General features: G+C 40.1%; 1 protein-coding gene across 3 annotated transcripts in view; it reads left to right on the top strand.

Annotated features, from left to right (window-relative positions):
* Positions 1-15,599, top strand: part of tenm1 (teneurin transmembrane protein 1) — a 300,581-nt gene that overhangs the window by 229,193 nt on the left and 55,789 nt on the right. The gene's annotated exons all lie outside the window — the stretch shown is intronic.

Raw genomic sequence — 15,599 nt, 5'->3', positions numbered from 1 at the left:
TTGTGATCAAAGATTAGCGTTTGGTAACATCGGTGTACCCCTAGCAGAAGGGCGAAGCGTTTGCTAATTCAGCGGATGTCCTGTGACAACTCCTTTTGAGCAGTCTGCGAATACTTTACTCCCTCCTTGTCTCTCCTTTTTGTGCTAAGTGTAACATCAATACAGAACAGTTATAATGTGCTGGAATGGTCTCATAAAAATGAATGTTTATAACCTTTTCTGAGTTGCTTTGAGGCTCAGATATTGAAAAGTCGTGATCAAGGTGCGCTCCGGGCAGTTATCTGATCCGGATCGTTTCCGTAGCCTCGGTACGGCTGCGCACATAGTTTTTATTCCCTCATACATCAGTCCAAGTTGATCGCACAGACTCAAGACAATATGTGTGACAGTGTTTAGATACGAGTTTTATGAATCCCTGTTGAATCATGACGTTCTGTGGGTTATTGTGGCTTTTATATTGGCGAGGAAGTGCTTGGTGCTTACATTTGTTTGAGCTGAACACCCTTTGTTTTCAATACTGTGCTTCAGTGTCACCTCTGTGTGATTTGTGTGAATGTTTATATCGAATCCAAGCTGCTGCCTGAGTGCATGATTAGCCATATCAATCCGAGGAATCTGAAGATGTAAAATGGGTCGCATGGAAACCATCCCTGCTCTGTCTCATTTGAAACTCTTTCTTCTTCTTCTTCTTGCCTTCAAAATTTTAAAAAGCAACAAAGCCATTTGCTGGAAACAGTGTGTGTGCGTGCTGTCTATACGCCTATAAGTAAACACTATGCAGATTTTTCTTTACAATTAGATTCCTCACAAATTGGTGCACGCATTTGTAATAAGGGCTTGTTTGAAATGCACCCTCCTTTTTTCACATAAGCCTGTGTCCTCCGAGTTATTGGCTGCAATATTCTTACATCGCCATTTTTAAAGACGACAAAACCCAACATTAAATTTCACACAAAGTCCACAAATAACCCTCCTTACTCTGAAACACGGTAGTGGTAGCATCATGTAGCAAAGATGCTTTTCTAAAGTTGGGCAGGAGAGCTTATTAGAGCTGATGGTAACTGTTACGGTCCTGGGTCTTAAGGGCTGGGCTGCAGGTGTTGTTTTGTCTGTCCTTGTGCTCCTCACCTTTACAGGTGATGCTGATCAGGTTGATTGGGAGTGCAGAGTACTTAAACCTGGCTGTCTCCATCTTCTGGGTCGCCTTCAGCATCCACTCTGCCACTTGACGCTTGTGGTGTTTTGTTGCCAGGCCTCAGCTCCCCTCCTTTTTGCACATTTGCGTTTGTCTTTGTTTTTGCACTTCAACACTTCCATATGCACTCATACAACACATCCAAGCATTTGCATTACACCACTGATACTGATATCCACAATCCATTGTTGTTTTTGTTAATAAATATTCATTTTTCTACACTTTAACCCCTGCATGGTCTCCCGTTTTTGTTATGACATTGAGCCAGTCGTAACAGTAACCTAAATGCAAAGTAATCCTGGAAGAAATCAATGAAAGTTTTAACTTGCAGCAGAATCTCCAGCAGGGCAACAAACATGCAAAATGCAGCCAAAATCTATAAAGAATTGTTTTGATGAAAAGACATTCAAAATTAACTGCGTCAAAAAGTAGTTTGACAAAGTATTGACTATGAATGTAAATGCACACACCATGTTTTTCAGTCTTCTGTATGTAAAAAAGATAAATATATTTCATCATTTTCTTTTACTGTAAAATTCTGCACTACTTTACATGGTAACACTTTATTTGAAGGAGTGTGCATAAGACTGACATGATAGTATCATAAACATGACATAACACCTGCTATGAACATGAAGGAGTCTTCAGAAATGTCTGACTGATGTCATGAAGTATCGTTCAGTAAATAATTACACTTTTAACTTGCATTAAATATCAATTAAAAGTGCCAACTTTGCATTAATGTGTCATTATTTACCGAATGACACTTCATGACAACAGTCATAAAGACTCCTTCATGTTTATAACAGATGTTATGTCGTTTTTATAACTGTGTCATGTCAGTCTTATGCACACCCCTTCAAATAAAGTGTTACCCTTTGCCTTGGCCCGTCACATGAATTTCAGATAATTTTCCCGTGATTCCCATATAAGAAAAGGTTGAAAAACCCCGCAGGGTGTTAATACTTTTGCAAAGCACTGCAGGTTCATTGATAAATGGTTCTACGTGGCATTTTTGGAGCCTTTAAAATCGCCTGACATTCTGCATAAAGTCATCAAAACGCAGCACATCTATTTTACTGTGCTAGATCTTACACACACTGGGCTGCATAACCCAGCTAATCAGGGAACAACAATGCACCGCCTTTTCTGTGTTCTTTTTTATGTTCTGAATACAGTGGCACAGCACAAAGGCATGACTGGTTAAGCTTTGTGAGAGGAATACTGTTTACAACAACACCCATTCCTTTATTTTTGATTTACGTGCAAAACATTAATTAGTGAACACCATCCACACAGAACCAATGCTCTGTTTCAGAATACAAACCTAATTCTGATTGAATTCGATGTTTAAATTAAAGCATTTATCGTTCACATGCGATTGCTGATGCGCAAATGTTGCCTAGATGGCAAACGCTCCCCCAAACTTCCAGCCGGGGTTGATTTTCAAGTTAATATTTTGGCCGAATTTGCCAATCCACTCCCAAGATTTGCAACTCGTTGAACTTGTAAAGCAGTAATTGAGCTGCCAGAGGAATAATACAGAGACGGAGAAAAAAAAGTGAGCTGTCCAGGGGCATTAAAATAATGCTTAATTGGTTCAAGGTTCCGACTGCGCGCTACCACAAAAACACCCCATCACGTGCGCAGCTAGCTGGAAGAGATTGATGGGTTCATGCTGTTTTTGCCCTTTTCTCTACTCTGCTATCAGCATTTTAAAAACAGAAATTGATTTAACCAAGCAACTCAATTTTCCCCCCACTTCCTATTCATCTAATTCCACTGATTATTACAGATAGACAAAGTTACCTTTAAAGGTAATTATTTAATTTTCCTGCTGTGACCGACGTCGAAATTAACAGTGATATGATTTTGCTTTTGCCAAAAAAAAAAAGTAGGTTGCACTGATGCTTTGCTACAATACAGCATGAAAGGCACAGGTGTGAATAATAAAACTAATAACGGCGGCTGCAGTCCATTCAGGTGTTCCACTTCCAGTTCTTTTGGATTTTTCATTTTAATTTACTGTCAGTCGGTAACACTTCAATAGAATAAGGCCATCACCAACGCCGGCTGCACCTGTGTTTTTCCTTTCTGCAACATCTCAGTGGTTTTATCCCAAAAGAAGGACTGCTGTGTTACGCTCACGACCCGCTAAACACTAAAGTAAGGGGGTTATGCCGTGTTTCTGCTCTTCCACAAAGCACAAATTACAGGAATTATGGAAATAATATGCCAGGAGAACATTATTTAGGCATGGCAGTGTGTCCTCGTTTTGTTTTGTTAGTCATCACTGCTCACAGCAGCATCGTGTCTTTCTCTGTTTCCCCTCCTAGCTGTCCACACACAGGTGTGTTCACATTCAGTCTAATTAGACCTCGTTTTCCACTGTTTTCGTGTCATGTCGGCGTTACGATGATCAGGTGTAAAAAGACGACTCGCGTCGGATCTTATGGTTCTGGGCAGCGTGCGGCTGTGGCTCCGGGTGCGCCTTGATGTCGTCGGGTTGGATATTGATCGTGAAATTGCTCCTGATGTATCTGTGGTTTCTGAATGCGCCCGTGATGAAGCGAGGCCCCGTCTGTGTTCGAGAAGGAGTTAAATTTTGCGGATGTGTTTGAAAGTGGAAATTTGATTTGTGCTTTTTCCTCTCTTTGGCACATCAGTAAGTATTAGGAGAATGATTTATCATTATCGTTCTTTATTAAAACACACCCAATTAACACCAGGGAAAGATTTATACACTGGTAGTTGGTCTGGGTTTATTTTTTTTTGGGGGGGGGTGCAATAAAATATCTACTTAAACTGTATAAAAAGCCTAAAATAGGGGAAGATTTTGTTGCAGTTATATCATCTCAGGGCTGCACAGTGGCGCAGTTGGTAGAGCTGTTGCCTCGCAGCAAGAAGGCTCTGGGTTCGATTCCCGGCCCGGTCTTTCTGCATGGAGTTTGCATGTGCTCCCTGTGCATGCGTGGGTTTTCTCCGGGTTCTCCGGTTTCCTCCCACAGTCCAAAAACATGACTGTCAGGTTAATTGGCCTCTCCAAATTCTCCCTAGGTGTGAGTGTGTGTGTGTGTGTGTGCGTGGTTGTTTGTCCTGTGTGTCTCTGTGTTGCCCTGCGACAGACTGGCGCCTGTCCAGGGTGACCCCGCCTCTTGCCCGGTACGCTAGCTGGAGACAGGCACCAGCACCCCTCCCGACCCCACTGAGGGACAAGGGTGTAAGAAAATGGATGGATGGATATCATCTCATACCAAACATTTTGGAAAAAAAGCTAACTTTTAAGTTGAGTACACTTCTTCAGTAGGGAAAAAAATTTTTGTGTCACAAAATAATTGTTTTTCCACAAAATCACTGGGGGGGGAGAATATTTAGTACTGCTGCTGTCAATGTTTTGCACAATCCTCGCTTTCCTTATTTGGCAGCATTTTTCTTTTTGAGTGCAAAGAGAGAGGGATCTTTCACCATTCATCTTTGTACAATCTCTCTGCATCACCAGGGGTTTCTCTGTAGGATTTAATTCTGAGACAGATGGCCGAAGGGAAATAAAGTAAATTTTGTGTCTGGTGAGTCTTTCTGTTTAGGTTTGGCCATATGTTTAGTATCGTTATGCCACCAAAAAACAACAAAAAAAAAAAACCCAATGTCGAGGTACTTTCTGTTTTCTGGTGCGATCCATCAGATTTCTATCTAAAATCTTAAATTAATCCACTTTAGAAATGTTTCAATAGGTAACAGTTAGCTGATTAAAATAAAGCAGCTAAAACTGAAAAGATTCATTAACATGTACAATTGTAAAGGGGCATGTAGTTTGAGGCTGGCCAGTTGTATGTGCAAAAACGTTACCATATGTAGCTGTCACAGGAATGAGGAGATGAGAGAAGACGGCGCATGTAAGAAACGCATGAAGAATAAAAAGTGAGAGGCTCTGTAATAATTTCAGCTTGTGGATGTATTATGCCTAACTTTGTGGATAAGATCATTCAAGATTTGGCTGTGGAAGCTATTCAGAGTCTGAATAAACACAGACTCCAACGTAGCAGCCATCACAGCCTCTCACTTCTGGAAACACAAGCCAGTGGACAACATGTGCAATTTTGTGTTGACAGACACAAACCTTCACCTACAAAAGTCTAGAAGGATTCCAGGGATTGTGGGGGATGAATATCATTGAGGATCTTAAGCCTCTCTTTGCATTCTCAAGAGCTGTTGTTTACAGATGGACACTTACGAGGAAGAAGAGGCTGATATCCGGAGACTTATCGCTAGGTTCAGAGCACAAACTAGGGTCCAAATGGGAAGAGAGGGTTCTTGAAGGTGGCAGATCAGAGAACCAATTGAGACGGTGGTGGAGGGCCGTTGAATGGTTCTGTCCCAGGTAGAATGTCAAGTACTCATAGAGGCTTCACTCATGGTGGTTCTACCCAAGAGGCTTACGGTAACCTGCATCCGTCTTAAACCACAGGCAGCAACATTCTAGTTATGGTCATAAACACTAGTGGGAGAGCTGTTAAACCAACGCCACGGACCAGAGTGGCAGTTATGAGTAGGCCACAGGATGTGTGGCCAAAGGAAGTGGTACAGGTAGAAGAAAACGAGGCTAGGCCGATCATGTCATGCAGTTGAGCTCTGAGGCTTCACAGTTAGTGGAACGATTTGAGCTGCCAGTCCCAGTCCAAGCAAACACTTACGATCTCCTAGAGTCTCAGTACAGGCAACTCTGTCACCTGCTGACGGTCCACAGAGATAAGTTGTCTTGGCATGAGGAACATTATGGATACACAACCACTGTTGGCCATTATAAAATAAAACATCAGAATAAATGATCCTGTTCCAGCTACAAATATAAATAAAATTGGACACTAAGAACGGAATCAAAGTGGATAAAAAGTGATCAGTTTGAAATGATTGGACGCAGGCCTTGATGAGGCCTGCGTCCACTGGGGACGCAGGCCTCATCAAGCACCACAGCGTTCCTCCACAGGTCCTTCAGGAGTTCATGAGGCATGCGCATGAACTTGTTAGCTAGAGGAAAGTTCCAACCTTTAGCACTTCGATGCTGTGACGGTTGTGAAGAAGGAAGAGAGTGTTTGTTTCTGTTGTAATTATCGGAGGTTAAACCAGGTGGCTATCCACTCTCGAGGATGCACAGCTATTTGATTTAACCGCAGGCTATTTCCAGGTAGCAATGAATGAAAAGGACCAGGAAAAGACAACCCCATTTGGCATCTCTTAGTACCAGGATGCAGTTCGGGTTGTGTAACACCCCATCTACCTTTCAGCAGCTAACAGGGTTGGTTCTGGAGAATCTAAGTTTTGACACCTTCCATGTTTATTTAAATTATATTACTATTTCTCCCAGGTCTTTGAAAGCCACTGCTCCAAGGCGGAAGCCGTGTTCAAGTGACTCAAGCGACATGGGCTGAAGTTGAAGCCATTGCAGTGCTTACTTCTGAGGTCAGAGGTCAAATTCCTGGACCGTGTGGTCTTGGCTAGAGATATTCAGGTTGACATGGGAAAGTTCAGTGACCAAGACACCTGGCCTGACCCCAAGAATGTAAAGGAGGTGAGACAAATATCAGAGTTCATGTGTCAGTGCAGGTCCTTTGTGCCCAGGCCTGATCACTTAGCTAGACTCCTACATGCCCTGATCAGGAAAAAAAAGGCTAAAGGTAAAACCGTTGACCGCCAGTCTTTTGTCTGGAGCGAACGAACAATGCCACTCTAGACAAACTAAAACATTGTTTTATGTCTCTGTCTGTCTTTTTAATGTCCTGATTGTAGTCTGCCTTTCACCTTAACCACAGATGGCAATGACATTGACTTTCGGCCATGGTTGGCCAGAAACAAGGACTGTCATGGAAAAGCTTATGGACTATCTGATATTTTCAAAGTTTCTGATGGTCACTTATCACAAGCTACTATGATACAGCAAACCTGGGAAGAAAATGCCCACTGCGATACATTTAAAGTTTGTTTGACTGATTAAATGTTCTTTTAGAGATGCTGCTTTATAATATATAGGAAAACCCAACAAACATCAGACAACACACAAGAAATCCCAGAATTGCATTTGTTTTACATTGTTGGAAAAGAAGAATATCTCTGCTTATTCCCATTTTTCTAAAAAGTAAAATCAAATTATCATTATCTGTTATTTTTGCTTTACTTGGGAAAAGTTCTCAGCAGATGCTAACATGCAAAAGTTCAAATGGTTTATGTTTCCAATTGAAGACTGTGCTGCCGAACATTAAAGGGAAATGGAAGTTTGTCCTGCTGGAATATTCACATGCTTTGGAGAAGAGGTTCAATTAACAGTTGATTTCTTTTATGCCAGTGGGAGATTTAGCAGCATCATTCATAATTGGCATGATTCAGTCGTGAGAGGTCTGAAGTTATAACTGTTTCACACTAACGTATGAAAAATGTATAATGGATCTGGAAATATTGCTGCTAGGAATTGGCTGAGAAAAGATTCTCATGGTGTTGTGAGTAAAAATACCACAGTTTCACAGGACTGAGATATTTACACAAAAAATGTGACATAATCAGACTATTCTTTCTATTAGGATATAAAAAATACTCCTGCTGCTTCTAAAACTATGCAAGTTTTTTTTTTACAGCTTTAATAATGGCATACCTTTTTATCTTAATTTTGTACATAGAGTCGAGCTAAATTTACAAAAATATCTGCTAGCCTGCATGGTAAAGATGGTGTTTTTAGCTTTTCCCAGCTGTAATTTTAAACCAACTTTAATGCCTCATTCAGCTTTCATTTCATAAATCTCTGTTTCTGCAACCAGTAACATCTCAACAGAGTCAGATTTGTTTTCTGGTAAATTAAGGAAAAGTATAGGAATCTCCCTTTACCCAGCTGATCAGTCATGTTCAGCAATAGGTGTGGGAGGGTCAGTACTGCTTTATTTTCTCTGCACAGCCAATGAAATATATTATGTTGTGTCATTAAACAGAGGGTATAGTCTGATGGGTTTTGCCAGTTTTAACTCTCCACAACCTTGGTGTAGTTTGATTCTATCTGTGCTTAACTGGAACAACCTGGACCAGAAAAACCTTTAATCGTCTTTATCTGCTGCTTTTATGCCTTTTTATTTTGGTGGTTGGGGTCTAAAAGCTTTATCAGAGGGGGCTCAAGTAATTTCCCACTTCATAATTGAAACAGTTATGACCAAAAAGCAGAAAATCGTGGCCTTAGCTCATCCAAAACCTTCTAAAAAAAACTAAAGAAATAAGATTTTATACAAAACTGAAGCTGTTACCTACTTTTCTTCGCCAGTGAGGCTGAGGAGATTTTGCAAATTTTACAGTCCAAATGGACTTTCCCCCCCTTTAATCCAGAGGAATCTGCAGCATTGCAGAGAATTGCTCGTGAGAGCATGTTCATCTTTAGCACGGTCTTTTAGCGAGGAAAGTGTAATCCTGATAATTATAGCCCTACTAATAGATCAAGCATGGCTTCTTTGGGCTTACAGAAGAAGAAGAAAAAGCACTTGTAGTAACTATGTTGAAATTATTAAACGTCTGCCATTAAAATACTTTCCTGTGTGAATAAGTTTGTAGATTCAGCTCTGATTCCTTCCACTCAGTGCACTGGATGATCTCCTTAAATTATTGCACATATTTCAGACATTAAGCCCCGAGTGTCAATATCATCTGGCTAATTGTCCCAACCTTTTTAATTGCCTGACTGTAGTCGACTCCAGCATTCTGTCCTTTGTGTTTCCCTTCTACATCTCTGTTTGACTTGCTCTGATCTGTCTGCTTAACCAAAGGGATAAGTCATATACATGCAAAGCATTTAGAAAAGCGACACAGGTAAAAAAAAAAATTCCAGTTTAGCTGGGTCAGAGGGTTTTTGGCGTCTCTTTTTTTTTTTTTTTTTTTCAACCTAAATCTTGTTGGGTAAGCATTTTAAAGCTGGTGTTTGATACCGCCTCGGGAACTCATGACTGGATAAATTGCATGTACTCATATGTCTGGAGTTCAAAGTGGCTGCGCTGTTGCTTTTCATTTTAAGTATTGTTAGATTCATATTAAATGTTACAAGAAATAGACACTCTACAAGTTTTTCCCCATATTACGACCTGATACAAACATGCATCTTCACATAATGGAGCCAGTGCTTGAGAAAACCCTCTGCAACTCTTAAAACTGAATATTGTAATACTTCAAACACCAAATATACCTTAATATGCTTTGAAAAATATACAAAATAATGATAATTTCAGAATTGTGTTAGTCACAAAGATACTCAGTGACTCCATTGTCATGATGTTCTGGGGAAACTGTCTTACCTTTTGCGTCCTTGGATGTACATCCAATTAGCGCCAAAGAAAATAAATTGGGCTCCTTGATTGGCTGCAGCAAGTCGGTTAAGATTAGGATCTGTTCAGGTAATACAGCTTTTCTTGAATATTTCAGAAATACTCTGCAAATAGGCAAATTTTTCACAAATAATTTGGAGTTAACTGAAAACAAATTGCCAATATTTCCTTAGTATGTCATTTTTTGTTGTTGTTAGTTGTTCCTCACTTATTGTCTGTGTGGCACTTAGGCAGAATTATTGTGTGAAGCGCAACAGATTTACTTTCATCAGTGGAGCATTACGACTATCACTATGTTTTTCCACTTGATATATAAAAATAAAAATCTTTGCAAGAAATAACTTTGGGTTTACTGTAAATGTTAAGGACTCTCATAAGTTTCTTTTGTTGTTTTTTAACGTTTATCTTCTGTCCAGTAAATGACAATAAGCAAAAGTCCACAGCAGAATTAGCTGTTTAGCATCATCACAATCCACATAGTCGAACTACAAAACACTATTTTGTCCTAAACTTTATGGAAGGAAAAAATATATATATCAAAATTAATAACTCTTCCCCAAGTGAAAATGCAAAGAGAACAAATGACTGCTCCATTAGTCTGATCTAATTAAAAAGCATGAGCTGAAACAATGCAGACAAAACATGCAGTTTACAGCTCAGAACATAAAAACAACGCAAATAAAACTAAAAGTGAAATTACCTATTAAACATGAGACTATTCTTTTAGCATCTGGTGGCCTGTTTAACAGCTTATAAAACTCTACCAGACGTTATAAAGTACGACTGATTCTGTGAATCTTCCTTCAGTGCTAATGTTGTTTGCCAGAAAACAGGACTTTTTTTTTCTATATTACAAACAGCGAGTGCTGGAGTGACGAGAAGAGCTTTAGATGATGTCGTGCTTTTTTTTCCTGTCGTGATACGTAATAGAAAACATTGACATATCATGTGTTTCCTCTTCTGAATGAGAGTAGCAATTACTTGTGGCTAATATATTTCTTATCTGATTGCATGTACCCTACTGTGACGGTTTGATGGAAATGAACTCTTATACTCCTGCTGACGTTCGTTGTACACAAACCTTAGGTTGTTTACATGCGGCATTGTTAATTAGTGTCTGGAGTAATCATTGTTTTTCTGTATACTTTATATCTTAAACGCCATCTATTAATGCAACACAGTTCCTTCTAATGCCATGCCTTCCCATAATTGGTGTGTGATTGTTATTAGACGATACCTTATTTACTTTTTTTCAGATAACACCCTTTGAAACAAAATGTAATCAGTAGGCATGTATTTTAGATTTCTATATTTTTTATTTAAAAATGACAATTGCATTTGTGTTTTGATTTTGGTTATACAAACAGCTAATTGTTAAGTTCAAAATGTGCCAATTCGGACGTCACACCATGTTCTGACAATATTGCTTCTTCTTCGTATGCTGCTGTTTTTTGTGGCATAATGTCCTACAGTAGCATTTTTAAAAATAGCTTTGTCAAAAGTTTAAGGCCAAATCGAGACAGAAGCCATGATGGCATAAAATAGTCAGGATAAGAAAATAGTTAGTGAATCCATCTGGTTTATTCAAGCTTAGAAAAGAAACACAAAGACGACAGGCGAAGTAGGTAGAAGCTAATATCTGCTTTAATTTGACACACGGTTGCAGAAGTATTATTCTCAGAGCGCAAACCTCAGCACCGTTGAACATCCTGTATCTGTGCCGTTCTCTAATAGAAAACTCTGTCCCGACACTCCTCCTGTTCACTCCTGAAAAGGTGTTTCATACTCGCCTCGTCGCTGCGGTGGACAGACTCTGCTGTGGCTGTTGTACTCAGAGTAACCAGTGCTTAGAAAAGCTCTGGAGGCTTCTGCCTGTAGCCCCCTGTTTCCCTGTCATCTGTCTCCCACAGCTCGCCCTCCACCTCCTCCTCGCACCCTCTTACCAATGGTAATGAGTGGTAGGCTTCACAGAGAAAAACCCGTCTGATTCTTTTTTGAAGTTGTTCTGTGATTTCTCCTTCCACTGATCTTGTCTCGAGTCCTCTTGTGAACTCCTATCGCCCCGAGTTGGAACGTCCTTTTATTTTTCTCTCATTCAAGCCGGATTTTCACCCCGCCTCGTTTCCGCCCATCCTACCAACCGGATCGCCCCCCGCGACCCCTCGTCTACGTACTTACACTTACAAGCTACATCAAACAAGCCGTGCCTTAACGGTAATCCACGCCATGTCGTTTTATATGTTGCTAACTCTTTGTCTGTATTCTCCCTGTTATGTAAACGGCAGGGATTATCTCGTGTCCTTCAAACACCACTTATGAATACGAGATCTGGGGCATTGTTTAGAGTTGGCTCTGTGCGATGTTCTGCACTCAATTAGCTTAGTAAATAAAAGGCCTTGCTCCATTTAGGATGGATCCCATGTCTGACATGAAAGAGGTTGCAGTCTCAGAGGAACCCCCCAACCCTCCAGCCTTGGCTCTCATCTATAGACTCTTTCTGTTCACAGCATGTCCCTCTTTTTTCCTTTTTTTTTTTTTTTTTTTTCAGAATACATTTGTTCATTAATATTTTTGTGTCTGTTTCATGTGTTTGGACAGATGAATTCAAGTGAGTTTGGTGTTGGAGGGATTAGTTGTTGGTGGTTGCCCTGTGCAGGTTTTATCTGCTGCGTATTGACTCGTCCCAGACACCCAAAAGCTGACATCCACAGAGAGAGGAATGTGCTTTTATGTGCGTGTGCGTGTGTGTGAGACTGTACACACTCTTCCTCTGACCCACAGGGGGCAGGCTAATGCCCTTATCAGGACCTGACATACTGCCACCACATTTCTCCCTTTTGCCCTGCCAGCCTGTCCCTACTTCCTCTCTTTTCTCCTCTCTTCTGCTTTCTTTCAATCTCTCTTTCCGTCTCTGTCTTCCCCGCACAGATAGACACGTTTGTCTTGTCCTCAGCCGTTGGCTGCAAGGCTCATTGTCGGTGTTGAGATGACGTTGCCGAATGAAGCTGTGAGGTTTTAACCGGTTACGGTTTGTAGCATATTAAACAGCCTATATGTTTGAAAAAGGAAGAAGTTTTAAAAAAAAATCACAGTCAGGGGGTAAATAGGTTTCACATCTCTTGCAACATCTCCGCTCTGCTGCCACAGTTGAACCAGGCAAGCTAGACTCCATACGGTGCCTGGTGGTTGACGTCGTATAAGCAGCTTAGGTGTATGAATACCTCCACACTCTGGCTGCTGGTTTCATTTACAGAGATGAAAAGTGGCGGTAAGCGTAGGAGGATATCAAAGTTTTATGTGGATAAATCAGGCATCCCCGTATTGATCAGAAAGTCCTTACTCAGATCAATAGAAATAAAGAAACTAGCCACTGTTTGCAATAAACAAATCAAGCTAGAACAGTTTAAATGGCTCGACCAGGTTTAACTTTGTTTCTTTGAATTAAATCCATCATGTCATTTTTGATGACTACTGCAGTTGCAAAGTCTTGGGGACTTGTTAGAGCTCTCTTTTAATGACCTGCTCCTAACCTTGCTCAACTATGCTGCCACTGGATTACTAAGACCCATCAGGGCCAAAGCTGTCGTTTTACATCTATTTGCTTCTTTGAACTTTTTGGACAATACTTTTGTTATATTTGTTATATATACTAGGAAATCTAATCCAAGTTTTTAAGGTTCTTCCATCTCAAGCACACCTGATGCAAATGTGTTCATTGATGGAAATTTGTACTGGGCGGGTGGAGGGGATTTAATGAATTGTTGAGACTAACCATTAAGAAACATGATTTACTGTTGAATTTGGGTGAAATTCTTGATATAGTTTATTTAAATATTGTCATACCTGAACCTTTTGGAATAGGGGTTGAGTATATTGATGAAACTGTTTGACCTTTCTGAATCTTTAAAGGGACATTTCATCCACCACAAGTCAAATCTTAGCAATTAACAATGTTATGTTATAAATATTCACAGTGAAGTCTTTATCAAACTATACTGTGACATACAGTATTACAGCCATCCTTAAAATGGTTTTGTTCGAGTCGATTAACACATTTTAATGATTTCTGATATATTTTTACCTTTAGTTCTGAGGTAATGATGTAACACACAATTGATAATTTATTCGATTTAATACTTCATGAAAAAATTTGACTGGGTCAAACAACAAGTTTAAACTAACTAACCTAGTAATGTTGCAATATCAACATGTTGCATCCAAAACATTTTCTCTTTCTCAAAAATATGTGTATCTGAATAATGAACTTAATAATACCATGAAATGGCTTTTAACAGAAATTATAATCCATCATGTGTTACTTGGAGTGTTTTTGGTCCTTTTATCAAGCAGATTTTCAGTTCATGGTCTGGACACTGCAACATGTCATGGATTCAAATACCGGACGAGCCCCCAATTTCACACAAACTGGCTTATTATTTTTGAAAATGCAGCTGAAAGCGGGTAGTGCTGTTAAAAAGAAAAGTAGAACTACCAGTGAAATATGTTAATGACAAAACTCAGTGGGCATTAACAATGGAAGCGTTGATAGATTGATAGCAGTTTCTGTATTCTAGTATTGTCAGTCTTTGTGGATCCAATGGTCTGCATAACATCCAGTCGGCTCTGTTACTACTCATCATTCTCTGGTGACCTACCACCTTTACTGCATCAGTTTTGCATTGTTAAAAACTTTCCAACTTAAATAATTTAGCCTTGTTTGTGTGCATGCCTTGCATAGTGTAGCATTTGACATGAGCCAGGCATTTGTGAATTGTGGGTTAGGGTGGGGGAAAAAATCAACAACAATCAAATATGGTTTCAGAAGTATCATACAGGAGAATAGCTTTGCAATTTAATTTTATTTGCACTTCTGGCATTAGTACACCAAAGAGAATTGAAAGCAGTATGTGGCTAATTTTATATTCTCCCATATACTACACACACTGAAGTTCACAAATGTCCGGAGGTGATTCAAACAACTCAAAATTTCTCGTCTTAGCACAGAGGACATCTAAAACAAGGTACAACCGATGGACATAAAAACACTGCAAACCCCTGCATGACTCAGCAACTTTAGTATTCTTTGGAGGCAGAGTTGCAATTACTTTTCCAGAAATCTGCTGCTTCCCAAACTGTATTCAGCCGCTGCTAGGGAGAGGTGATCAGATCTCTCAGGATTGATTCTTTCATGGCAGCTGCTCTCTGTTTTAACTTTGAAACAACCGTCCCATTCTCATTCTCCCTCTGGCTCCCAGAGCATTTTCTACAGATTGTTGCATCTGACAAAATGGAGAAGGGAGGAGAACAGATTACTGATGGAGAATGGAAGAAGTGAAGGAATGTGTCAGAAAGCGAGTAGAACCAAAAATTGTAGTGATAAAAAAAATTACATGATTTACTACATTATAAAGGGAAAAATGAAGAAAAAGAGAGATGATGAAATGGATAAAGAGAGTCAGATAAATCTGTTTCATGTTTAAATCCTGTAGCATGATGCAGTCCCACACCTCATCTGCATATTAAACTCACCCTGTGGCTGCCTTCCCTCTCTGAGGGTCAACTAACACAATGTCTGCTGGCTTAAACAGAGCAGCGCTTTACAAAACAAGGGCACCAGATAAGCCACACTTTGTTTTTTTGGCTCCAATATTCAGCTCATGTGTGCACGTTCTCGTCTGTGTGTAGTTTTTAACAGCCTGCGTCTCTGTTTTGTTTCACATTGACCAAGCTTTTGTCTTTGCCCCTGGACATTCCTGCATTAATGATACACACATGAATTAATCACACAGCAAGGCAAACAGCAGCATACTTTTATGGTAATACAAAGCAGAGAGAGAGAGAGAGAGAAAGACGCCATTGGGTCATGCTATTTCTGCTGCAGCTTGTTTTCTCACTGCAGCATCCATGATAATTAGAGGAGCGGCGGTGGTTTGTGAGACAGACATGCATCACTGAGCAGCCACACCGTGAAGTTCTACCGGGGAGTCGGTTTCTCCCAAAATGATTTTTAGAAAATACAGCTGCTGGGGGGAAAAATCCACAAACTCTAATAAATAGCAAAA

Source organism: Poecilia reticulata, chromosome 10 (assembly GCF_904066995.2).
Source record: "Poecilia reticulata chromosome 10, P_reticulata-male-v2, whole genome shotgun sequence".
Taxonomy (NCBI): domain Eukaryota; kingdom Metazoa; phylum Chordata; class Actinopteri; order Cyprinodontiformes; family Poeciliidae; genus Poecilia; species Poecilia reticulata.
This window is presented reverse-complemented; position numbering and strand designations above follow the sequence as displayed.